Raw genomic sequence first — 26,577 nt, 5'->3', positions numbered from 1 at the left:
CAACCACAAAGCCCTTCACATCTGCCAGCTGTCTGTCCTTTCTTGATGTGTGGAAATCATGCAGCTGCTCCCACACCTGCATTGCAGTGAATTCCACTTCTCTACCCCTGTTAAGTATGATTTCACCTGTACTCCCCATGGTGGTGTAGGTGCCTTGGAGGCAGGCTGGGGTCAGTCTTGCTAGATACTCAGCTGTTTCTTTAGCTGGTGATGGGGCTGGACTCTTCCATCTCTGTGTACTTTGAGGGTTTTATAATAGCATGCTTCTGAGGTAGGTAACAGGACTTCTTTTCAGACCACTTGTGCCTAAGTTCCCCTTATTACTTTCAACCATCCTCACACCCTGATGGTGCTTTGCTCAGATTATTTATAGTTCTTTCAAATATTTTGCTTTATGCCAGAGCTGAGGCTTTTGAAACTTGAGAGCTGAAGTCTCCATTTTTCTCTGCAACATCATTGCTACTTCAATGATATTTCTACCTAATACACTAGAATGGAGTTATCTGAATGGTAGGCTCCTTCAGTCTTGCTTGGACTTGCCTTTGACCATCCATTACTTTGATTCTTCCTCATCTAAGGAAGTCACTTTAACAACTAGCCTGAAGGAACAACTGCTCTTGAAGTGGGAGAACACCTACAACTTCACTAGGCAGGTCTGAGAACACTATGTGTGTACCATGGCATCCGTGGTCTCAACACAAGGTAAACATCCCTTGTTGAATGAACGGAATCTTAGAGGGAGAGGGTCCTGCAGCTCTGATGCTCAGCTGACTTCTTGTGGCTAGTGCTGCTTGGTTGTACCTTCTGGAGGCTTCCTGTGATGAGCACCTGTAAGAAAATCTCCTACATGCTCTTATACTCTGACTCTCAAAAATCTGGCTCATTGAGTAAGACAAGAAAAATGCATTATGGAGGAGACCATGTGGAAGAGGGTGAAGAATTCCTGGGCTTGGGTCATGCTATTGCCTCTGAATGTGTGTGTGTGTGTGTGTGTGTGTGTGTTTACACACACTGGGCTAGGCTTCATCTGAAAATGGTTGGGGCTGAACTGGTGCTATATAGATTTCTAAAATTCTATATTTATTTATTTTTCTCTTTGAGCAGAGTCTCACTCTGTTGCCGGGCTGAAGTGCAGTGGCGGGATCTTGGTTCACTGCAACCTCTGCCTCCCGGGCTCAAACAATTCTCCTGCTTCAGCCTCCTGAGTAGCTGGGACTACAGGCATGTGCCACCATGCCCAGCTAATTTTTGTATTTTTAGTAGAGATGGGGTTTCATCATGTTGGCCAAGATGATCTCCATCTCTTGACCTCGTGATCCGTCTGCCTCGGCCTCCCAATATATTTAATCTTTTACTTAGTGGTAACAATAGTAAATACATGAATCTCTCTTTGAGAAGGAAAGACAACTTATTTCTCTTCTCAAAGTAACCACCAAAGCAGGATAATCAGAGATAATCAATTCGTATTTTGTTTTTACTGCCATGAAAGAAATAGAATGAGAATGATTTTCTTTTTCCCTCAAAAGAGGGCAAGTGGTGCCCTGGGTGGTGGAGATCAGGAGTATACTTACCCACTGGGCAGAGTTTTCAAAATAGAATAAAGATTGTCTAAGCAGTGGGAAGCTAGCAAAGTCTCACCTGGGCATGCTTCTGCCCTGGGCTGGTCCTGGCAGGGAATGGCAGGGTAGAGTGTCTAGGGCTGCTTAGCCGTGGGGGCCTGGGCTCCAGCCTCTGCAACTGACTTTTTCCAGGGTGCCAGGTGGGTTTTACCAGAGCACATCAGTGGCATCCAGTGAGACAGAAGACCAGAGCAGAAGTCAGCCAACCATATGGCCCACTGCCTGTTTGATACAGCCTGGGATTTTACAATTATAAATGGTTGACAAGAAATTGGAAGAAGAATAATAGTAACACATGAAAATTATATGAAATTCAAATTTCAGTGTTCACAAATGAAGTTTTATTGGAACACAGCTATGCTCTTTTTTTGTGTATGCATTATCTATGGCTGGTTTCTACAATGTCAGAATTGAGCAGTTGCAACAGTCATCTACCAGTAGAGTCTGTAAAGCCTAAAATATTTACTATCTGGCTCTTTACAGAGAAAGTTTACTGACTCCTTGGAGAAGGCTCAGATGACAAAACAGATAATAAGAAGCTGAATTAAGATTGTTGATTAGGACATTGGAGGTGGTGGTTGGGCCAGGGGTTGGGGCACCCATAATCCTCCCTCCTTATCCTCACCTGAGAAGCTTCCTTAGGAGATGAGGTTTTAGGGACCTGACTTTGAAAATCCCTGAACTAATCTAACAATAAGGGAAATGAAAAGAAATTGATAGAAAGCAAAACTTAAACCCAGAGTTATAAATTAACAAGCTTAACACTAATGTATGTTCCAGAAACTAATTTTTAAAAGTAATCCTGGCATTTTCTTATAATAACATGGAGAAAGGAGAATTCAATTTTACTCCTAAATACAGATATGCCTTTTCACAAATATCAGTGAGAGAACTGGTTCTCAATTGATAATGGCAACATATACCCAAACCAACTCCCCAAAATTGAGGAAGGGTTTAATTTGAATAAATGGAAAGAAATGTCAAATTCTTAGCAAATAAAATTAAATATTGTACAAATGTCAATTCTGACCAAATCAAATTATAGGAATGTCAAATTTTGATTGTTGTTTTTGTTTTTGTAAATTGCTGATACTATTGATGTTCACTAAAAATGAAAGAATGCAAATTAAATAAGGAGCCATCATTATACTGCCTATCAGTTAGTAGAAACTTAGAAAACACGCACTCCTCCTGGAACCCACTTCCTGGAAGCTGACTTTATGTATCAGAGAAGAGTATTAAATATCCTTTGACCTAGTGATTTATTTTGGAGGGAATCAATACTAAGAAATCACCAACCATGGCAAAAGACTTACAAGGAAGAATGTTCATCACTACATGATTTGAATAGTCAACAACATTAGAAACTGTATATCTTTTCAGTTAGGGGTGGTTAAATTATGATAGAGTCACAAAATAGGAGTAATAGAGATCCATCAAATTATCTTCACATTACACAATGTGGCAAGTGTTCAGACAAGTAAAAACAAAAACAAACAAACAAACAAAAAACCCAACAGGTTACAAGATTCACCAGTGGCCGGGTGCGGTGGCTCACGCCTGTATTCCCAGCACTTTGTGAGGCTGAGACGGGTGGATCACCTGAGGTCAGGAATTTGAGACCAGTCTGGCCAACAGGGTGAAACCTCGTCTCTACTAAAAATACAAAAATCAGCTGAGTGTGGTGGCACATGCCTGTAATCCCAGCTACTCGGGAGGCTGAGGCAGGAGAATTGCTTGAATCCGGGAGGTGGAGGTTGCAGTGAGCCGAGATCACGGCACTGAACTCCAGCCTGGGCAACAGAGCAAGACTTCATCTCAAGAAAAAAAAAAAAGTAATTAAAAAAAAATTCACCAGTGTAATTCTACTTTTGCTTGAAATACAACTGAAAAGAAATACCTAAAAGCTAGCAGTGGCAGTTTGTGTTTTCTAACTTGTCTACAGCAAGCATGTATTGCTTTTATAGTCATATATAAATAAACACCATAAAAAGAAAATGATTTCCCCTGAATTAAATATGGGCTTGAATTCAAATGGTTGCATATTAAAATTAATGTGAAAACACATGACACGATCAAATCCTAACAGTGTCTCAGCAGTTGAGAGGATAAAAATAAACTTGCAAGTACACATTAGAGCAGGGGAAGGGGCCCCATTTATCCAAAAAACTTGTTTTTCCAGCTGGCACAGTCCCATTCCAGGACCCTCTGAAGCCAGCCCCACACCTTGGCCTTTCAGCACCAGTCACCAGAGGTTTCAAGTTTACCATTATTGTAGGAGTTGGGGAAAGGAGTAAGGAACAGCATTTCATTGAGTGCTGTCAGGCACTATGTTGGGCACTTAGGTTCTCACATTTTCCCATTTGAGGTTAAGTGAGGCTAATAACTATGCTTTTCAAAATTTAACGTGTCTATGAGTCACCTGGGGATCTTAAAATGCAGATTCCGGTTCAGTGGGTCTGGGGTGGGGCCTGAGATTCTGCGTTTCTCACAAGCTCGCATGTGAAACCTGGGATGACACCTTGAGGAACAAGGGCTTACAGAGGGACAGTCTTTTGTCCAAAGGCTCACAGCTTGTACAAAATGGGTGTGGACATGGGAGTCACTTTCTACTTTTTTTTGACTATTGAAAATGAAGCAAAATGAGTTTGAAAAAGGGAGATGTAAAACATTAGCTCTCCCAGGATGCTTACATGAAGTATTTTCCATAACTAGTTACGCTGGTAATAACAATGCTTGGTAATTATGTAGTTCATTATATTTTCAAGGCTTTTTTTGGTAAGTATTAATTTGTTAATCTACAAATCTCTCTTGAAGAGATGTAATTATTATCATCTGTGCACTATGGTTCGGTTATTTGTACACAGTATCTCCAAATCTTTTGCAATATGCTGATGGCAGAACCTGGCTTGAGATATTTGAGTATTATGCACAAGACACATGGACATGTATGAGAATGTAAACCAGTACTGCCTGTCTAGGATCTGGCCTATGTGTACCCTAGTGTTGTCCCTTTAAGGTTCAGAGGATGATATTTGTTGAAAGAATACTTGTGGGAACAAAGTCCTTTGCTACCTATGTGATTTAGGCAAGTTAAACTCTCTAAGTCTCAATACCCTTCTTTGTAAAACAGGGGTAATAAGGCCCTGGGGGATTAAATTTGATAATGTACCCTTCCTTTCTTCCTCCCTCCCTTCCTTTTTTTTTTGAGCCTTAGTCTCGCTCTGTCACCCAGGCTGGGCTGCAGTGGCACAATCTCGGCTCACTGCAACCTCCGCCTCCCAGGTTCAAGTGATTCTCCTGCCTCAGCCTCCTGAGTAGCTGGGATTACAGGCACCCACCACCACACCCGGCTAATTTTGTATTTTTAGTAGAGACGGGGTTTCATCATGTTGGCCAGGATGGTCTTGATCTTCTGATCTTGTGATCTACCTGCCTTGGCCTCCCAAAATGCTGGGATTACAGGCGTGAGCCACCATGCCTAGCCCCTTCCCTTCAATAAATAATTTTTGAACACATGACTAGTGCCAAGGATTATTATAGAGGTTGCCTAAGGATACAGCAGTAAATAAGTCAGAGAAAATCCCTGTCCTCATGTGCCTTACATTTTACAAGGGGAGATAGAGAGTAAACAGGGCAGATCCCATCCTTCCCTAACAAAAAAAAAAAAAAAGAAGAAGAAAATAAAGACAAAAAACCAAAAGGTATGTTAAGCACGTAGCACAATCCCTTATACTTAATAACTGCTTAATAAGTAAAATAGTAACACAGAAGGAAAAAGGCTATATCTCATTTAACACAATCTGTTCAAATATATATTTACTTCTCTATATGAAATAGGAATATTTTATAAATTTAAGCTGTTTTAGGTTTGATGGACACTGTAGTTCTGTAGTCAGTAGCTCAGTTATTAAATAAACATTTCACACCAGGCTAAATTTTCCTCCTTTAGATGTTTCCTTTCCAGTGTTTTTATCCTTAAGTAGGATTCCCCTGTCTAGGCAACCCCATGCCTCCCTTCTTTTCTTCTTCTTTTACCCCCATCATGTTTGTTTGTTTGTTTTGTCCTGGTTCTTTCAAGCAATGATCTCTTAGAGATGGCAGCATCTCATATTAAATTGACCCTGCCAATGTGTAACTTTGTAATCTAAATACTCTTTCCTGTATAACCATGACACAAAACCTCCAAAAGGCTTTCAGGATCTGCTTCCCTGGGAAGAATTGAGAAGTGTTAGGTCCTACAAGGGGAGGTGTTTCTATGGCCCTTGAGGGATAATGGGTATGATGAGAACGAGGAAATGGTAGGGCTTGATAGGGAGATATTTTGGGCGGTAAAAGTTACCCCCAAATCACACCATCAGAGCACTTGCTCATGTCACTCATACAATCCTGGGCATAAATAATGAATCCCCTGTGCTGGCACTTTTCCTGCAGCCTAGAGGGCTGACAAAGCCTGTTACATGGAGCACCGTGACATCCAAGTAGAGAAAATGTGTTTTCAGTTTGGAGGCCAATCAGGAAATTACTCTTGCTGCCAAAGGAGTGGGATACAATTTCTCCCATCTTTTCAGCATAGGGAGGTTCCCTGCTGAGGAGGGGAGGCAGGCTGATTGAGTGGCCACATCACCACATGGACAGAAACACAGCCATCTTCGGGTGAGCAGGTGGCGCTAACTGTCCTTCACGTTCAGCTCATTGCGTTCCTTCCTCTCTGCGACTCTGAAGAAGAGTCTGCTTTGAACATGTTAGGTTTGAGAAGCTGATTAATCAGCTCAGTGCAGATGTTGAGCAGGTTGCTAGATATACAAGTCTGAGTATCAGGGAGAGGCCTCAGTGAGAGATAAAAATTTGAACCTTGTTGAATTGCATGAGATCACTCAGGGAGAGAATGTAGTTAGGGAAAAGCAGAGGGACAATGAGTTATTTCAAATAGAATGGATGCAGAGCACCCACTATTATGCGTGTCGCTCCCTTCCCTTCAGAATGAAGAGACCACCTGAGTTTTCTTTGATATCTTATTTTACAATGAGCCTTATAGAAATCTTGGAAAACAGATTGTAGCATGCATTTTTTGGCTTTTGATCTCACAAAGGTGTATTCTCAGTGGCAAAGAAGTGTCAGGTACAAAATTACAATTATGGTCTAACAAAACTCCAAGAGGTGAAAAAGTATGTCTAAAATCTGTCATTTGGCTTCAAATCTCAGAATGTAAGTTCTATTCAGGTTCTAACTGTGGCTTTGCCTTCTTTCATTTGGCTACAGTGTAATGAAATAAACATTGACCAATCAAGCCAGTTAACGACTGAAAGCGTTCCACACATGTTTTGGTATAAAGTATGTGCACACATTCCTTGATACAGCCTTTGAGAGGCAGAGCCTAACTCCCTACCTCTTGAATATGGGCTGGACTTGGTGACTGTCTTCTAATAAACAGAACAAGGTGGAAGTATGGGTGTTTTATGACAAGATTGAGCCATAAAAGACATTGCGGCTTCAGACTTTCTCTTTTGGATTATGAATACTGGGGGGAACCCAACTGCCATGTAGGCAGCCAAGCAGCCATGTGGAGAGAGCCACAAGTTGAGGTCTCAGTTTCTGTCAACAACCAGTAAGGAGCTGAGGCTTCTTGCCGACAGCCATATTGGAAGTGGATTCTCCATTTACAGGCTCAGATGACTGCAGCCCTGGCCAGCAGCTTGACTGCAATCTCATGAGAGACCTTGAGCTAGAACTACCAGCTAAGCTGCTCCAGCATTCCTCACCTTTAGAAATTATGTGACTAATGTTTTAAGTTGTGAAGTTTTGGATTAATTTGTCACATAACAATAAATAACTAATAAAATGCACAATTAAGAGGTATAATAATTTGAAAGATATTCTTTTTTACTTTCTGCTCACAAGTTTTAGAAAACTTATTTAGATTTTAATTTCATTTCCCAGGAACCTTCTTAGATGAATGTGAACAAAATGAAAAAGAATTTCATGTTGTTTTTAAAAAGCAAGAAACAAATAAAACCTATGGCCACACTAATGTTAGTGTTCAAATGCAGAGTTAATTGCAATGTAATGAAAGCTTAATTGAAATTTTTTATTATGGCTAATTTTTTTATTATGGCTATACAATTATATCTAAATACTTCTGCCATTATTTCATTATTTTAAAAACATTATTCTGCCATCAGAGTATAACAGTTACATTACCTTAAGTGCTATAAAATTAATAATCCTGTTTAAAAAGAATTAAGAATTGTGTCTTTTCTTATAGTAAAGAAAAGGTAGTAGGTTCTTTTTGAAGCTTTTAAACACACCAAGTTTGGCCAGGAAAAAAAATAGCTTTTAAAACATCAGCCACAAAACGAGGTACCAGAAAAGAGGAGGATTTTTTCCCTCTTCCTTTTAAGTGGTCGCCGTGGGGTCGTTTTTGAAATATGTAATGCTAATGTTCAACAAATGCAGACAGAAATAAAGTTACTTAAAAAGCAACATTTGGTAAGGGGTGCTGTTTACTCTGGGCATCAGAATCTTGCCTGTAATACAGACTAGCATTAAACCTGCCCAGAATTCTCTCTTTACCAGGGCTCAGAAAAGTTCTTCAATTATACACTTTATAACAACAACCAAATATATAAATTGAGAAAAAAACCCTACACTATGAAATGAGAACTTGACACAGTTTATCTTACAGTTAATCTACTGTAATACACCTAAATTATGTGCATGTATGAATTCTCGCACTGAAGTTTGGAAATAAACTCCTAGGAAAATGCTGAGGATCCTAAATTCAGTGGGGCTGATTGTCTCAGATCTTGTGTAATCCAGAGTTCTTGCATCAAACAAGGTCTGGTGACTCTTCCTCTATGTTCCAGGCCTATCTGCCACAGACTGCACTGTCCAACACAGTAGCCATTTCTGCACGTGGTTCCGTAAATTTAACTCAATGAAAATTAAAACTCAGTTTCCCCATATAGGAGGAACAGTGTTTATTAAATTTCTTTTATGAACAGTCATGGGAACACATGCTAATCTGCAAAGATAAAGGAAATTTTTGTGCTTACTCATTAAAAAAATCAGTTCCTCAGTTGTACTAACTATGTTGCAAGTGTTTGATAGCCACATGTGGCTACTGAACTGGACAGCATAGATACGGAACACTTCCATCATTGCAGAAAGTTCCAGTGGACAGGACTGCCCTAGAATGTTGCTTCTGTGTTACCTTTGTGGAAAATTCCTAGCTGCTGCTTCTGTAATTGCTCCACATGCCAATGTAATTAAAAAACATGTGGTAGAAAATTTGGAACAGGTAAATCCAATAGAATTAAAATAATTCATCTGTGACTACCCAGAGATGAACATAACATATTGGTTGATTTCCTTCCAGTCTATTTTCTAGGCATATGCAAGTAGAAATAGGCCACATAGTTTCACTATATAGGGATCATTTTTCTTTTTCTTCCTTTTTTTTTTTTTTTTTTAAGAAGACTGGGTCCTGCTGGAGTACAGTGGTATGATCATAGCCTGCTGTAGCCTTGAACTCCGAGGCTCAAACGATCCTCCTACCTCAGCCTCCAAATGTGTTGGGACTGTAGGCACATGCCACCACACCCAGCTAATTTAAAAATATTTTGTAGAGATGTAGATCTCACTGTGTTGCCCAGGCTGGTCTTGAACTCCTGGCCTCAAAATATCCTCCTGTCTTGGCCTCCCAAAGTGCTGAGATTACAGGCATGAGCCAGTGTGTCTGGCTGAGGTTATTTTTCTGTTATTACTTATATGACATTGTTTTTAATTGCTGCATGCTATTCTATCATATGGACATGCTCTAGTTTGTTTAGCCAATTCTGTATTGTTTATGTTGTTCCCAGCTTTTTACCACCTCATACATGGATGCTTGTAAACATGTTTGTAGTTGAATCTGCCCTCACCAATGACTGTTTCCTTTGATTACACCTCTAGAATCAGAATTTCCAATCAAAGCAGAATTTGACTGCTGAGTCAGAGTGAGCCAGTTTTCAGGCTTTTGATACAAATAGGACACACTGTCCTCCAGAAAATGTGTACCACTTTACAAACTTACCAGCATTGTTTCAGAAAGACCATTTTTACATCTCCTAGTCAACTCTGGAATTTAAAAATCGCATTATTTGCCATTTTGATGTTATTCATTTATGACTGAGGCTAAACACTTCTAAGTATTTACCAGTGCTATTTCTAAGATGGTTTGTATCATCCAATATGCTTGTCAGATGATTCTGAAAAAGACCAGGTATGCCTGATAAAATATTATCTACCAAAAAAGAATACATGCATCATAAACACATCACATGGGAAGTTTATGGATGAGACTTTTCATTATATCTTTGCTTTTACATCTGATTGTATGCTTAAGAAATTATGTGTTTTACTCTTTTGGAAGTCAAAGATGAATTTTTTTTAAAGTAAAAAGATGATAAACATAGAGCTTACAATTTCCTGACTTCACACTTGTTCATATGTGTAGGCCTCTATTGATGTGTTAGTGTTTCTCTTAAAGATTTTTAAGTTATTTCTATGCCAGGGATATTAGTCCTCTGTTTAAACCTGATCTTGGTTTTGCCTTTAGATTTAATATGCAGTGTCCTTAGAAATGGAGAACATTTTATAAGCATCAATAGCTAGGTGAGCATAAAAGCAATGGAGCAAATCATGAAGCAAAAATGTGACATATCTGACTACATAAATTACTCTTCTATACTTCTCAGTCTTCTTTGCTGCTCCTCCTCATTAATTGGACTCTAAAGGTTGGAGAGCCCCAGGCTCAGCCTCTGACAATTTTTCTCTACCAATTTAACACCTAGCCAAAGATCATCTCATCTGGTCCCAGGCTTTAAAAAACATCCCTATGCGGAGGGCTTCCTGATGTCTATCTGTAGATCTGCCCTTTGCCCTCATCTCTAAATGCTTGCATCCAGCAGTTTTGGAGGGACAACTCAAATGTAATATATCTAAAAGGGAAGTCCTGATTTTCCTCCCAAACCAGTTGTTCTCACAGTCTTCCATCCTGAAAATAATTGATCCGTCTTTCTAGCTTCTCAGGTCAAAAAACCCAGGTGTCATTTGAGACTCTTCTGTCTCGTGCCCCACATTTGATTCTTTAGCAATACCTGTTTACTCTGCCTTCAAAATCAACTCAAAATGTGATTATTTCTCTTTTCTCTTTACCTCCTCTGTTATCACCCTAATGGAAGTTGCTATGATATCCCACCTGGATTGTTGCAACTGACTCCTAATTGCTTTATCTGCTTTTAGCCTTTGTTCCCTGCACCACTTTTCCACATAGCAAGCAGAATGATGATCCTTTTACGTATTAAGCCACATTATTCCACTCTTCTCCTCAAGACTTTCAGGGGCTTGACTTCTTACTTGGAGCAAGTCCAAAGGAGTGGCAGGGAAGGAGCAGAGCGAAGGCCAAAGGAAGTCCTGCATGAGCTGCTCCCACCTGCTGCTTTTCTGACCTCACTGCCACTACTCTCCCCTCTGCCCACTCTGCTCCAGCCTCTCTGGTGGCTCCTATTTTGCAGACACTCAGTACTCTCTGCCTAAAGGCATTTGCACCTGCTGTTTCTTCTTTTAGAAAACGCTTCTCTTAGATGTCTCCTTGGTGAGTACCGCCTCTTCCCTCTGCTCAGATGTTACCTTCTTAGAAGTATACTGCCTCCCACCATGGAGATTCCTTCCCACTCGCTTTATTTTTCTCCAAAGTATTTATCGCCACCTGACACATACATTTACTTACTTTAAGAATTTGCTTGTTGTCTAGTTTTTCGCATCAAAACGTTTTCTCCATGAAGGTAAGAACTCAGTCTCTACCTCCATGTTTCACTACCTAGAATAGTACCCTGCAGCATAGTTGAATGAATACTTCTGTATTTCTTTTCTTGTGAATTTCTCAGATCTTCTATATCTTTTGCTCTTGAGTTTTTAGTGTTTCTCTTATTGATTTATGCATGATTTATATTTTGGATATGTTTACTCTTTGTTGGAAATATTTTCTTCTAATTTTGATTTGCATTAAAATTGTATTATGATGTTCCCTGAAGTATAGAAATACTACAGTTTCATATAAAGTATGTCAATCTTTTTTCTCCCATAGTTTATTCCATAACTTTTATGCCTTAGAAAGTCCCTTTCCTGAGTGGGTGCAGTGGCTCACGCCTGTAATCCCAGCACTTTGGGAGGCCGAGGCAGGTGGATCAGGAGGTCAGGAGATCGAGACCATCCTGGCCAACATGGTGAAACTCCACCTCTACTAAAAACACAAAAATAACCTGGGCTTGGTGGCAGGCACCTCTAATCCCAGCTACTTGGGAGGCTGAGGCAGGAGAATCGCTTGAACCCAGGAGGCGGAGGTTGCAGTGAGCCAAGATGGTGCCACTGCACTCCAGCCTGGCAACAGAGCGAAAATTCGTCAAAAAAGAAAAAAAAAAGAAAAAGAAAAAGAAAAACAGGAAGTCCCTTTCCCACTTCAAATTTAATCAAATGATCACATATATTGTAGAATGTTTTTAAGATTTTTTTTTTACTTTTAAATCCACTTGGGATCTCTTTTGCTATATGGTGTGATTGACAGTAAGACTGTGTGGTATGTGAGAACTGACCAGAGGAGGATGAAGAAATCAGTGTCTAGAGCACATGGCTTGTACTGAAATTATGAAGAACATGTATTCTGAGTTTTTCCTAATCATGCACAAAGCAAAAAAAAAAAAAAATCATGCAGCAAATCTTTGCTACTGGGGCTTGCCTGCCTCTCAGCTGATCCTGGAAAAGTCTTGGAAAAAGAACTGAACATGTCCAGTTGGTCTCTTTTCACCAAGGGTCTGAATAGTCCTACAGACATTCTTTCCAGCACCCAGTTTCTTCCCTTCTTAAATGGGTCAAGCAGTATCATTTGATGAACTATGCAGATGAGCATCAAGAATCACATAGATACATTTCCAACAGAGTGGTTAAAGGTGCTTTTATCTTGTTCTAAGGTTTAACTAAGACTCTAACTTCAAAACAGAAATATCTGTCTTTATTGTTCTAATTCAGTTCTGAGCTCTTGCCACTAATTGAGGATGCTCTGACTTCAACCCATCAGAGCCCATGGGCAATGTTTCTAAACTCACAGTCTCTAGCAGGCAAATTTGCCCTTCATCAAACTCTCTTCTGAACTGATGTCTCATTGTTCCATACTTGCATGCCTATTTGCCCAAAGAGAAACAAAGCTTCCCCATCCCCAGTCTAATGCACACTGCTTTTGGACAATATCAGAAAGCATCACATTTGGCTCCATTTGAGGTCAGATTTCATGTAGTCCATGCAAAAAGTGCAAAGACAGTAACTACCAGCCAGAAGTTTCCTTCATGTTGCCTTTGAATACCAAGATCTCTGATCATGCACTAGCCATTGTAATCATAAGATTAGATAAAATCAGTGATCTTCCCAAAAGTGTTAGGTGAGAACATACAGTATAGATAAAAGCGAACTATTTAGTATTTAATATTCTATTTTTGGAACTTTGTAAGGCAAACCAACAAAACAATTAGTGTTTCCCAAGAACTTCATACTCTATGTGGCTCAGTTACACTGTACCTGTGTATAAACTCTTTTCGTACTTTGCATGAGTGTTTTAAAAAATTAAATTCTGATTTAGTTTGGATTTCAAGTCACTCCAAGCCGTTAAAAACTATAAAGCCTACATGAAGGAGGAGGCTGTAACCCTGCAGGGGTCTGCTGGATGTCATAATGGGATTTGTACGTAAATGTAAATTAACCAGTAAGTGAGCTATAGCTGCAAAGGATAAACATTAAAGGGTAAGTGAAAAGGGGGGGCATTATTTCATTCAGATTAGAAAGAAAAACCAGTATTGAGAGAGTCATCTGAGAAATGACCACATATTTTTCCTTTAGTGATTGAGTGGAGAAAAAAAATGCAGAAACCCCGAGCATTCATTTGCTTTCAAGAGCATGGCAGCAACATGAAGCCATTCCTGGGGATCAACCAAAATGGCGGGGGTGGAAGAAAGATGCAGGTGAAGGAAAACTGCAGGAACTCTACAAGGATTCAGGATGAACTGGGAAGGTGAACTCCTGAGTCCACAAATGCCAAGGCTAGATTAAGTTGTGATTCAAAAATAAAGGTTCAGGGCTGAGATACCTCACTATACTCGGATAGAGAAGGAGAAGAAACACACATGTCAGTCCCCGCTAAGTGTTGGGCATATCTATGATCTTATGATGCTAATTCCCTCATCGACTGTATAAGACGCAGGAAAGGAGTCAGGGATGGCTTTGCCACTTTTTAGCCGCTGAGATTATTCATTTATCTCATGCTTGGTTTCATATAATTCACTCCTTACTCACTTACGCATTCATTCCAGCATTTATTCAAAACATTCACTGTGCGAGGAACTGAGAACACCAAGATGAACTAGGATATAGACTCTGACCTCGAGAAGTTCCCAAAAGGGGAAACCTACCACCAGAAAGACTATAAAACAAGGTGGTAGTGTAATGAGGAGAAAGGGGGTGTGTGAACCCCTATAATTTATCCTGGGTTGATATTAAAAATATTTCACATCTCAGTAAGCACGGTACTGATGAGTCAAAAGGGATGCAGCCAGGAAAAACCAAGCCACTGACCCACTAGTTTGGCTCATCCTGTGTCTTACTGGTTGGCTGAATGTCAGCCCTGCATACACCCTACTACATAGAAAATTTACATAAACAACCATTGCAAACACACACACAGACACACAGACACACACACACACACACACACACACACACATACTTGGAAGTTAAAGTTTTGAAGAAGGAAAAAGGAAAAGGTATTCAAAAGAATAAACCTTCTCCCACTTGCTTGCATCCACAGCTCTTTAGTACTCTCATCATAATCTATAGAAGTAATGGAAGGAAAGAATAATTCTTTCAAAAGAAATAGGGACATTGATATTAGCAGAGTAAGAGAAATTCAAACTCCAATTTTCCAACTAAATTATAAAATGGGTAGAGTAATACCTTGCTGGGTTGTTAGGAATATATCAAATAATGAATGGAAAGTAACTGTTTCAATACTGAGCGCCTAGAAGGTCCTGAATAAATAGGGATTATTATTATTTATTTTTTTACAGATGAGAAAATTGAGGCCGAAAGGGGTTAAATAATTTGTCCAAGTTCACACAAATAGTTAGTATTGGAGCCAGAATGTGATATCACTATATGATCTTATAGTGGAAAAGTCTGTATTTTTTCCTTGTATTTCTTTTTTTTTTTTTTTGAACTTTAAAGATCAGATTTATTTGGAGAAAACAAAAAACCCACAACCCAAAGGATGGGATTTTACATCAAGACATCTCCCAGGTAATAAGTCTACAGATTACAAATGATTTTCATAGAAGATATTTTTGTACAAATTTTACATGTATTCAGGAGCGGGACATTAATCAATCCCTGTTTCTATTTTAATGGGGGGGACAAGGTAGGGGACAGGGAAAAACAGTTTTGGATATAACTATTTGGAAGGAGAGTAGACATGAAGAGGGCAAACCCTAGCTTTTCATTATCTACAATCAATAGTTTTTTTCTTTTTTAAAAAAGAAAAAAAACACCTTTCAATCTTCAATACTCTTTAAAAGCCCACTTCTTAGCTACTGGCCAATCCACACCAATTATTTAAATTCACTTGGTACACACCTTTGTCCACTGGGTAAATTATATTCATTATGCCCACTGCTGCAGCATGCATAAACCAACACCCCTGCATGGCTGAACAGGGCCTAATCTAGGACTGATGGGAGAAGGGCTTGCAAACCAAGATCAAGGTGTTTCTCCGCTAATACTGTCTACCAAGCTGATCCCTACAAAAATGCATATAAAGGCAGGCAAGTTTAGCTACTGTGTTGCAAGAGAAACCAAGACCTTGTTAAATAGTTCTCTCCATTACCGTTTATTCTCTCAAGGGAAGCTTAAAAAAAACAAAACAAAAAAACAACACATTGGTCTGGCCACCTCATGAATCCAACAAACATTAGTGTGGCATTTCAGTGGAGAAGGAAACTTGGGGGGAAAAAAACCCATCAAGGTTGTAAGAAAGGCTCCCAATTTAACTGTCCCTGTCCCTATTTATCCACCATCCAAGACCATCCATTATTCTAGAGCACTCTGATCAATAAAAGGGGTCAAAGCATCAGGAGCAGGCAAGGAGTGAGAACCAGAAGACATCAAGAAACCGATTTGCTTGAGAAAAGCAGTGATTCTTCCTTTCAGAGTTCTCCATGGCTGAGAGAGAAAATGCCCAAGACATCATGTATGTGACTTAGATACTGCTTTTTGGGAGGTTAAGAGTAGCATGAAGAACTTAAGATGACGATAAGAGTCTAAATTTTTAGTTTCAAGGTTTCAATAGAATGTGGATATATTCAAACTTTCAAAAAGGACAGTGTTTAGAAAGGGTAAAACTAGGACACAGAAAACATTGGGAATTACCACGACCCCCAAGTGCTTCCGGCTCCAGGAAATAACCATTCATGTGTTTGCTGGAGGTCACACAATTTTCCCCTATTACCTGGTGCAAAATGACTCATCACTTCCCAAAAGCTTCCTTTCAAACCACGATTTTCCCATCTATTTTGGTCCAATGCAGTCCCATTCTTTATGGCCTATAGTCTCACTCCCAACTAACCCCCTTGGGGGTAAAAAAAAAAAAAAAAAAAAAAAGGAATTCCCTCTAGGCTGGCCCCCAAAACTCAGAATTAAATAAGAAGAGGGGCTGGCAGCCTCCTGGAGACTAAAACAACTTGAGGCTAAATTTACCTTTCCAAGAGTGGAAAATTTATTCAGATAATGTTTGAGAATTCATATATGCCAAAATAGGAAAAAAACTAAAAGGTAGAAATCTCACACTTTTCCTTCTACCTCCCTCCCCTACTGCCCAACCAGGTTCCAGGCGTTATATCACTGTCATTACCATTTCTGCTAAATGGAGACCCCTAGGCACTAATCACACTGGCAACTGCATGGTGACATAACGCACCACAACTTTTCCTCTAAAAAGCTGTAGTCCCTTTCTCTCTGGCTGTATTGGCAATTCTCCAGTTACTTCAATACTTTAAAGGCTGCAGCAGCATGCAAAATAATTTCATTTTTTGTTTTTAAAAAAAGGTAAGAAAGGTCTTCAGGAGATGGTGAGTTTTATTTTGTCTTGTCTGGATAGAGGTTTTGATTTGCTCTCCAATGTTCCAGGGTGGAGAGAAACTAGGAGAAAAGCACAGGATGTAGAGGTCTATTTGGCATAATCTTCTCCCTCATTTTCATCTTCACCATCAACAGAGAGAGCAGCATACTTGCTTGCAGAACTGAACTTGGAAGCTGGATTTTCCTCAGGTTTCTTTGGCTCAGGTGCAGATCTGGAGTCTTGATCCTTTTTGCCATCTTTCCTATCTGACTCCTTCCAGTGGTCTCTGTTCCCTCCGTCTCCTGGACCACGGCTAGAGTTCCCAGTTTGGCCTTTTGGGACATTCATCCCATCTACTTTATTTTCATCTTTCCTTCCTGGTCCTTCCTCAGATGGTTGAGCTGGAGCTACTTTTCCCCCACCACTTGTAGGGGATTGCTGCTCTGTGTCTGAGCTCTGAGATCGAGCAGGAGGGTTAGAACTTCGCTTCACCCAACCATTCTCCTTTGGTGGAGGGGCTGGCATTACCTTTAGGGGCTGATCAGGTTTGGGAGGTTTAGAAGTTGGAGAGTGGCAATCTTCCTCCTTACTGAGTGTTTCATTTTCTAGAGACTTCTCACTCTCTCTCCTTCGTGCATTTCTGCCAGATGTGGTGGAGGTCCCAGTCTGTGATGACTCACTTCCTGTCCTCGACCGTTCCCGTTCCTGAGTTTCTTCACTTCGCCAGCTTGGGTGTCTCTCCCGAGGCTGTCGTTCTAGTTTTGGCCCATCCAGCTGACGCTGCAACTTCTCTTGTTGCTTCTGTAGCCGTTCTTCTACTTCTCTTTCTCTAGCAGCTGTGTCAACAGGCTTTGCCCCTCCAAAGATAGAAGCAGCTCGAGTGGACTGGGAGGTACTAGCAGAGGAATCATCTTCCTTAGGAGTACTCCGATGCTTTAGATTCAGTTTGGGTCTTTGGGGGGGGACCTCTATCATCACGCCTATAATCATCCCGAGAGTAATCATCTCTGGAGCTCCATGACCGATCATCCCGTCTGTCATATCGGTCTTCATAGCGGTCCCCGCCTCCTCTGTAGTCATCATCCCTGCGATACCCACTGCCAAATGCTCTTCTGCCACTGCCTATCCGGGAATCATAGCCTCTATCATAGTCTCTGCTGCCTCGGTCATCATAGCGATCCCGGCCACCATATCGATCCATATCCCGGTGTGGGCCATCCCGATACCCATCCCGATACCCATCCCGATACCGGTCTGAATCATAACGATCTCGATACTTGTCTCCAAAGCTATCATCACCTCTTCTAGGTGGGTAGTCATCAAAGGTGTCCGTAGCAGGACGAGCCCTCCAGTCTGTATCTGTTTTGTCAGAATCCCGATTTCTATCACGGCCAAAAGAACGATCATCCCTGTCTTTATCCTGTGCTTGATCAGCAACGTCCACTCGAATTCTCCTGTTACTTAGAGACTCTTCATTGAGACTCAGGGCACTGAGCAGGGAATCCAGGTCCTCAAATTCAGCATAACCAAAACCTTTCAACCCCTCTGGATTGCTGGGTTCACGTGGTAAACGCACTGCACTGATATTTAATCCTCGAAAGAATTCCTTAATTGACTCTTCTGTAACATCATAGGGTAGGTTTCCTAGAAAAGCAGTGTAGGGTGGCGATTTGGGAAGACGGCTCCGGTCGATATTGGGTTCCCGAGCAGCCCGTGGAGCAGTGGGAAGGATGGCACGGTCAATTGGAGGCGCCCTATACACATCGTCATCGTTACTGTGCCAAGTTGTCGAAACATCTCCTTCCAGGTCATCCGTTTCGTCAGCCCAGCTGACTGGTTTGGAAACAGGTGCTTCCTCCACCAGTACCCCCATCCTCAGCCAGAAAGTCTGTTAGGGAGTTAGTCTTCCCCTTCTTATTCTTCTTTTTTGCTGAGGCCGCCATGTTGGCAGAGGGAAAGCTTTTCCTTGTATTTCTTTAAGTACTCCTCTAAGTTGTAAATTGCATGTATAATGGCATGTTAACTTTAGTTAGTATTTACCCTTGGCTGTTTCAAGTTCAATGTTGTACACTAAATGGATAACAAATATTAGTTATGCTGATAGTGGATCCAGCTATGGAGGCTTTATAGGAAGACTGGCTAATCCGACCACAATTTCATCACCCAGACAACATTGATTCTGCTGGGGCAGCTAATCTAAATTATAGGCATAAGAACCCAGGAGAGTAGAAGCAGCCGCTGGGATGTGAGCCTTGAAAAGTCAAATCTACGAAGTAACAGCAATGGCCCATGGCATGTGATGCTTAATACAGGCAGGGAGGGTGAAAGTGATTTGTGAATGCAAGAGTGGGCATAGCCACCATAAAACACGTTTATGTGCTCTTATTTAACAGTTTGCATGTAAGCCAATTAAAGAATCCCCCCCCCGCCCCGCCCACGAAAATAGATGATTGTAGGAGGGGAAATATAATTGGGAACTTGCACCTTTAGAAAAGTTTCATCAAAAATCATTTAAAAGCTGGCTATTACTAAAAAGAAAAAAAAAACCATGCTGGTGACGATGCAGAGAAAAAAGAACTCTTATACACTATTGGTATGAATATAAATTGGTACAGCTATTATGGAAAACCATATGGAGATTTCCCAAAAAGCTAAAAATAAAACTTCTATGTGACCTAGCAATTCCACTATGGAGTATTTATCCAAAGAAAAGAAAATCAGTATATCAAAGGGATACCTGCACCTCCGTGTTTATCATAGTACTGTTCACAACAGCAGATATGTGGAATCAACCTGTGTATCAACAGACGAATGAATAAAGAAAATGTGGTATATATACAAAATGTAATACTACTCAGCTATTAAAAAAAAGAATGAAATCCTGTCATTTTCAGCAACGTCAATGGAACTGAAGATCATTATGTTAAGTGAAGTAAGACAGGCACAAAAAGACAAATACTGCATGTTCTCACCCATATATGGGAGCTAAAAAAGTTGATCTCATAGAGATAGAGAGTGGAATAATAGTCACCAGAGGCTGGGAAAAGTGTATGTGTGAGGGCGGAGGGAGGGATGAAGAGAAGTTGATTAATGGGTATAAACATACAGTTAGATAGAAGGAATAAGTTATAATGTTTGATAGTATAGTTAACAACAATATATTGTATAATATATTTTAAGATAGCCATGAGAAAGGAACTGAAATGTTCCCCAACACATAGAAATGATAACTAGTCAAGGTGCTGAATACCTTAAATACTGCGACTAGATTATTATACATTCTATGCATGTAACAAAATGTCACATGTATCCCGTACAAATGTACAAATATTATGTATTAATAAATATCTAAAAAATCATTTAAAAGCTGTAATGGAATACTGTAAATAGGATTTGTAAAGGTAAAGCAGGGTATACCTGCAATGAGTTTGGAGTTTGGAGTTTGTGGTTTTAAGCCCAGGGGGAGAACACTGAGTAGTAAGAGACAGAAGAGATGAGCAGCAGGAGAAATCACCAGCTCACACTGTCGAAGTCAGAGAGTCTTCTTTGCTAGTTAGGAGACTGTAAAGACACCTGTCAATCTAGGCACTGGAAAAAGTCAGACACAAAACAGGTCAATTTCCTCCTCATCTACAAGTCCATTAGAGATAGGTCATCTTTCATGCATCTGAAATAACTCACCTTTGAGCAGAGATAAAAAACGCATTTAAGCCTCACTGAAAAATCACACTTTCAGACAAGTTATGAACAAGGTATACATGTGAATTAGGGTGTCTATATAACATCTATAATCATAGCTCTTGCTGCCTTGGATACAACTCAGGTCTTGATGTAATTGCTTTGTACATACACAAAGCCGGCCTTATGCACACAGAGGAGTCAAAGTTACTGTGGAAACTACAGCTTAAGACATACCTGGAATTTCTTTATAGTTAAAAAAGCCTGAATATGGTTACATTTTTTTAATGGAATGGACTATTACAATTAGAACCTGGCTTTTAAATCTCTAAACCATATTATCCTCCTCTTCTGAAGAAAGTACCTCAATCATGGAAATAATTCAATATACTGTCTTCATGGACGGACCCAGTTGCTGAGTGTTCTGATGAAAACTATACAGGAAAGCCAAGAAGTAATTATAGATACACAAACTACCACTTTCTAGTAGATGCTACATTTGTAGATAACAAACATGTTTCCATAAAAACATGACCTATTGTTTCCAACATCGAGTGAATGACCTATTTTGAAAACCAGTTTTATATTAGCAGTCTTATGTATCTGGGTGAGAAATGTTTAACTATAATCAAATTAGTGATTAAGTGCTAAAATTTATTCCCATGAACACAGTATTGCTTTTAAGAAATCTGAAATTCAATGTGTATTCATTTTATATGGCCAGCAAGATAGTTGTTACGTGTGTAATATACCTACAGCAGAGATGGCTAGAGGTCTTTCAAGGACACATGTTTCTTTTCCATGATGTAGAGTTGTGTCCAGCCAGGGACTACATTTCCCAGGTACCACTGCATCTAGTCCCATCTAAGCCATGGGACTAATTCTCACCAATGGAGGTGATATATGGCACTTTCAGGACAAGGTGGTTCAGTAAAGAATGTGTGTTCTCTATCCTTTCTTCTCATGTCAGACAGAAGATTCTGAGATCCCAGGGCAGGGGTCAGCAAACTGTAGACTGTGGGTCAAATCTAGCTTGCCACTTGATTTGGTAAATAAAGTTTTATTGGAATGCAACTATGCTCAGTCATTATCTATGCTGTGCTACAACTACAGAGCTGAGAAGTTGCAAGGGACATGCAAAGCCTAAAATATTTACTATCTGGACCTTTAAAGGAAAAGTTTGCTGACCCCTGCCATAGGGGATAGTGGAGACAGGAAAGGAGCCAGTGTCCTGGAGTTATCATGCTGAGGAAAGGTACCTGACCAAGACTTTAATTTTGAACCTGAAAGAATGAGAAAGAAAGGAACTTCTGCTGTATTTGAGACATCTTAAAGTTTTTAATTAAAAAATTTGTATTATTTTAGCATGTATTCAAAAAGAATTGGAGGGTCACTTTTTTTTATAGAAGCTGAAAGAAAGAATATTTGAGTAAAATGGCTAATTTGGTACAAGACTGCCTAATGTATAGTACCATGGCAATAAAAATTTAACCTTTGGGTTATCTTTTTAATGGAGCAGACTGTGGGATGGAAATTATTTCTCGCTCTAGTGGACAAAATTCATTGTAATGTTGATGGAAATTATTTCTAGCTCTAGTGGACAAAATTCATTGCAATATTATCAGGCAAGAATCATTTCTATCATGATCAGTTTTCTAAAAGTCATCATCTATCTGCTTTGTAATAAATAACAAGTCAAACAAAGGGACACACCCCTAAAAAATCAGATAATTTCCAGGTGGATCTGCTAGCTAGTACATCACCTTACACTGAAACCACATACAGCAATATCTTTTGTCCATTTCAAAGTTTTGATGGTCTTATGGTTAAGGTAAACAAACATGGTGTAAGTGACAAGGTATGAGTGAGTGATAGTTGAGCACCCAACTCCAAAGACCTCTCATTTACATGGATTCAATTCTAGAATCATAGGATTCTGTGATAGTCAACATAAATTTGTCTCTGTAATATATGACAAAGCCCCAGATCCCTGAGTTTTCTGGTTGGTCTCTTTCTGCATAAGATATGTAGTTTCCCAAACTTGCTCTCTTATATGGTAACCTGAAAAGTTTTGGCATATACCTTTGGCATAACTGTCTTTGGCTTCCCATGACAATAAGGCTGCTAGCAGGGCATATGAGTCTTTTTACAACTCTGCATGTTGTATATGAATTCTCCAACCAGATGGTGTAGCCATTTTCCTTTATAATCAGTAACCTGGATCGATGCTTAATGAAGGATGAGTGAACCACGGCTCCTCCTGAAGCTGGGGAATTCCAGCCAGAATCGCTGCATGATCTTTAGCTGAATCCCTCCCAATGAAAGTTCAATTCTTCCTGGGTTGGAATGCCCTGGCTTCACAAAGATGTTGAGGAAAAAGGAGAAATTCTCAAAGGTTCTTTTTAACATGTTGGCTGTTTGTTACTTCTGGTGTGTTGTGTTTTCTTTTTCAGGGTATGAGTTGGTCTTATAGCATGTGGTTAAAATAATTACTTTAAAAACCCATAAAGCATTTCAGATTCCAATTCAACATGTGCCCTAGACAACCTTGACTATAAACTCAAAAGGAGGAACTAGAAAACTTTCAAGTTCTTAAGTTTGTAGTCAAGGTTATAATGTTTTATTTTACGTAGTGAAATTAACACCGACAGAATAGGCATACAAATAAACACTATTTTTTTAAATGCCCAGCACAGTTTAACTTGAGAGGAGAGGCTACATGAGGAACTGGGTCTGGAGTAAACCACAGTAAAGAGGAAAGTATTTTTAAACCCAGATGGTCATGACATTTGAAGTAACTGAGTATCAGTTTAAAATGTCTAAAGAGTGTTTCTGGAAAATCATATATTTTGACTTAAGACTTTAAAAATCAGTGAACTAATTGCAATCCTACAAAGTTTTTTGCTTTTATTAAATTATTTTGAGTCAACATTTGGGAAAATCCTGTTTCCAAATTCAGAAGATGTGAATTGAAAGAACTCCAGGAGCAAAGATAAGTTTCATCAACAGTAACTACCTCCAAACCCGCATTTACCCTCTTTGCAAGCCAGTTGAATATTCATTCATCATTTGTTTGTTCACTCATTTGTTTGTGTCATTCATCCAATAAATATTCTATTAAGTGCTTAGAAAGTTGTACCTACCATACCTCATGAGACACAGTTATAGAGAGATTTGACTGAAGCCAAGCTGCCTGAATTTGACCCTAGGCACCTTCATTTTTTAGCTGTGTAACTTTGGGTAAATTATTAAGGGTCATTGTTCTCAGTGTCTTCATCTGCAAAATGGAAATTAATAATAATAGCACTTGCATACTTAGGTCCTTGTGGGGATTAAATGAGATAATCTATGAAAAATGCCTGGAAGAGTGAAAGCATACTATGACTACTAGCATATTTCTGCCAGAATTATTATCTGAAGATGGTTTAATTCAGCCATACCACCAGAACTGAACCATAAAATTCAACCCCAAGCTGTTTTTGTCTCAGAGTTATTAATGTCCTTATACGGTAGTCTCCCCCTTATTTGTGGTTTCCCTTTCCATGGTTTTAGTTACCTGCAGTGAACCACAGTCTGAAAATATTAAATAAAACATTCAAGAAATAAACAATTCATAAGTTTTAAATTGTGTGCCATTCAGAGTAGAATGATAATGTTTTGGGCCATCCCACCTGGATTGGGAATCATCCCTTTGTCCAGCTGATCCATGCCGTAGATGCTACCTGCTCTAAGCCATTTTGTAGGTATCTCAGTTATTAGATCAACTGTCATGATATCTCAGTGCTTGTGTTCAAGGAACCCTTATTTTACTTAATAATGGACCCAGAGTGTAAGAGTAGTCATGCTGACAATTTGGATATGCCAAAAAAGCCATAAAGTGCTTCCTTTAAGTGAAAAGGTGAAAGTTCTCGACATAATAAGGAAAAAAATGTTGCATGCTGACGTTGCAAAAATCTACAGTGAGAATGAATCTTCCATCCATGAAATTGCGAAGAAGGAAAAAGAAATTTCTGCATGGTCTATCTAGTTTGGTACTATCCATGGCTTCAGGCAACCTTCGGGGGTCTTGCAAAGTATTTCCCTGGGGTAAGGAGGGACTACTGTATTATGAAGGAAACACATCAGATTTACCAATTACTTGTCCTTGTTCTCATCTCAAAATAACATAAAAATATCTTTTTCTTTTCTTTCAACCAAGTAAACTAGGACAAAAAAGTCAGGACAGAGGTGATTTCATTCACTTCCTGATTTAATTGCCTGTAGTTGGGAGAACAAGCATATGTGAGTAAGGGTAGTTTGGTGGTCTCCTCTTTCAAACGATGGTCCAAAATGAGTCAGTTCAGCCATTTAGTAATACTGCCCTGGATGTTTTAACTATTTGTGGGAATAACTCCAAGAAAGAGGGCACATGGGTAGAATAGGCAGGGCAGCACCTTCACACTCCTCAGCCAATGCAGTGACACTTCTGAAGATCAAGGAGGTTTCTGTGTGTAGTTTACATCCATATATTCAGCTGCCATTGCCACCTCTTGAGAACCTGAGTTTCTTTGACATCATCTTGATGTTCACTGTGCTCTGGGTCCAGAGATGTCATGGACCATCACTGCACTGCATCCCTAAGCCTTCCTGATATCAGTGCTCACAGGATCTCAATACTGAGGCATCCCTCCCATTAAGAAGGTTAGTTGTACTAATAATAGAAATTTGACATCTCCATGACCACATCAGCAGCAAGCAGCAGCACCGGTTTTAAGATTTAAACCCATCCGAGTTTACCATCTTAGGTATACTACGAGGATGTATGGCATCTACTTTTAGGGAAAGTGGTCTAGTGTCATGAAAAGAGGACCAGAGACAATGGTGTATGATAGAGTATGTGACCTTGAGAAAACCACTTGACTTCTGTGTATTATGCAAGATGAATATTGATGCCTAAAGGGCTGTTATGAGGCCAAATGTGGAAGTTTACAAAAGAAGAAAAAATCTATGCAGATGTGGCTATTAATATAACCTTCAAGGCAAAGACAGAAGTCAAGATAATCTAAATGACATTGCCCAGAGAGTGGCCTATTTCTTTATGCCTCTATATACAGTAGAAGGTAAATAGAAAGCTCACATCAGCTGTTTATATAGCAACTTTCTAACTCTCTCTGACACCCAAATCATGTACCTTCTGCTAAAGGTACCTCCTGCATCCACTTGATAGAAATAGACAACGTGACATAGTACAAACAGGCAGCACGGCATGACTAATGCTTTCCCCCATGCAGACTGAGGAAAAAATCCATTATTTTTCCAAGCCAAGATTGATCAGGAAGAGATATCAGTCTGGAATTGGAGATGGGCAAAACCTGGATGGTTGTGCTGACAAACCAGATGGTGAACTGATCACAGTTTCAATTAAACAAAAAGAGTTGACTGGGCGTGGTGGCTCACGCCTGTAATCCCAGCACTTTGGGAGGCAGAGGCGGGTGGACCATGAGGTCAGGAGATCGAGACCATCCTGGCTAACATGGTGAAACCCCATCTCTACTAAAAATGCAAAAAATTAGCCAGGTGTGGTGGCACGCACCTGTAGTCCCAGCTACTTCGGAGGCTAAGGCAGGAGAATAGCTTGAACCTGGGAGGCAGAGGTTGCAGTGAGCCGAGATCACACCACTATACTCCAGCCTGGGCAACAGAGTGAGACTCCATCTCAAAAAAAAAAAAAAAAAAAAGAGTTGCTGTGGGAAACTGGAGGGCTAGGAAGGCATCAATTTGAAAGATCATAAAATGATCAGGAGGAAAGTGACATGAGGCCTTTCTCCGGGGGCCACTGGGCCAGCAGGCACACCAGGGGGCTACTTCTAACCCTATCCCTTGACTATTAGGACTAGTTGGCTCAGAAATAGGATTTGTGGTTAAGCCAGACTAAAGCAAGACAGCTTTCTACAGTAGCAGCTAAGCTTGCTTTCTGATTTCACTGTTTGATCAGGAAGGTGAAATACCTTCCTGATTTTGAGAAGTAGCAAATGTGAAGGCCTTCTACCATTCAGTTCAGCTGCTTATTTAGAGCACTGCACTAGAATGGCTTTAATTTTTGTGTTG

At 39.9% G+C, this 26,577-nt stretch overlaps 1 protein-coding gene and 1 pseudogene across 2 annotated transcripts in view; both read right to left on the bottom strand.

Annotated features, from left to right (window-relative positions):
• LHFPL3 (LHFPL tetraspan subfamily member 3) overlaps nt 1–26,577 on the bottom strand; it is a 574,056-nt gene that overhangs the window by 217,477 nt on the left and 330,002 nt on the right. The window lies entirely within an intron of this gene.
• LOC101056927 (eukaryotic translation initiation factor 4B-like) lies at nt 14,921–18,785 on the bottom strand (annotated as a pseudogene).

Source organism: Pan troglodytes, chromosome 6 (genome assembly GCF_028858775.2).
Source record: "Pan troglodytes isolate AG18354 chromosome 6, NHGRI_mPanTro3-v2.0_pri, whole genome shotgun sequence".
Taxonomy (NCBI): Eukaryota; Metazoa; Chordata; class Mammalia; order Primates; family Hominidae; genus Pan; species Pan troglodytes.
Note: the sequence above shows the minus strand (reverse complement) of the source record. Positions and strands in the feature narration are given on the sequence as shown.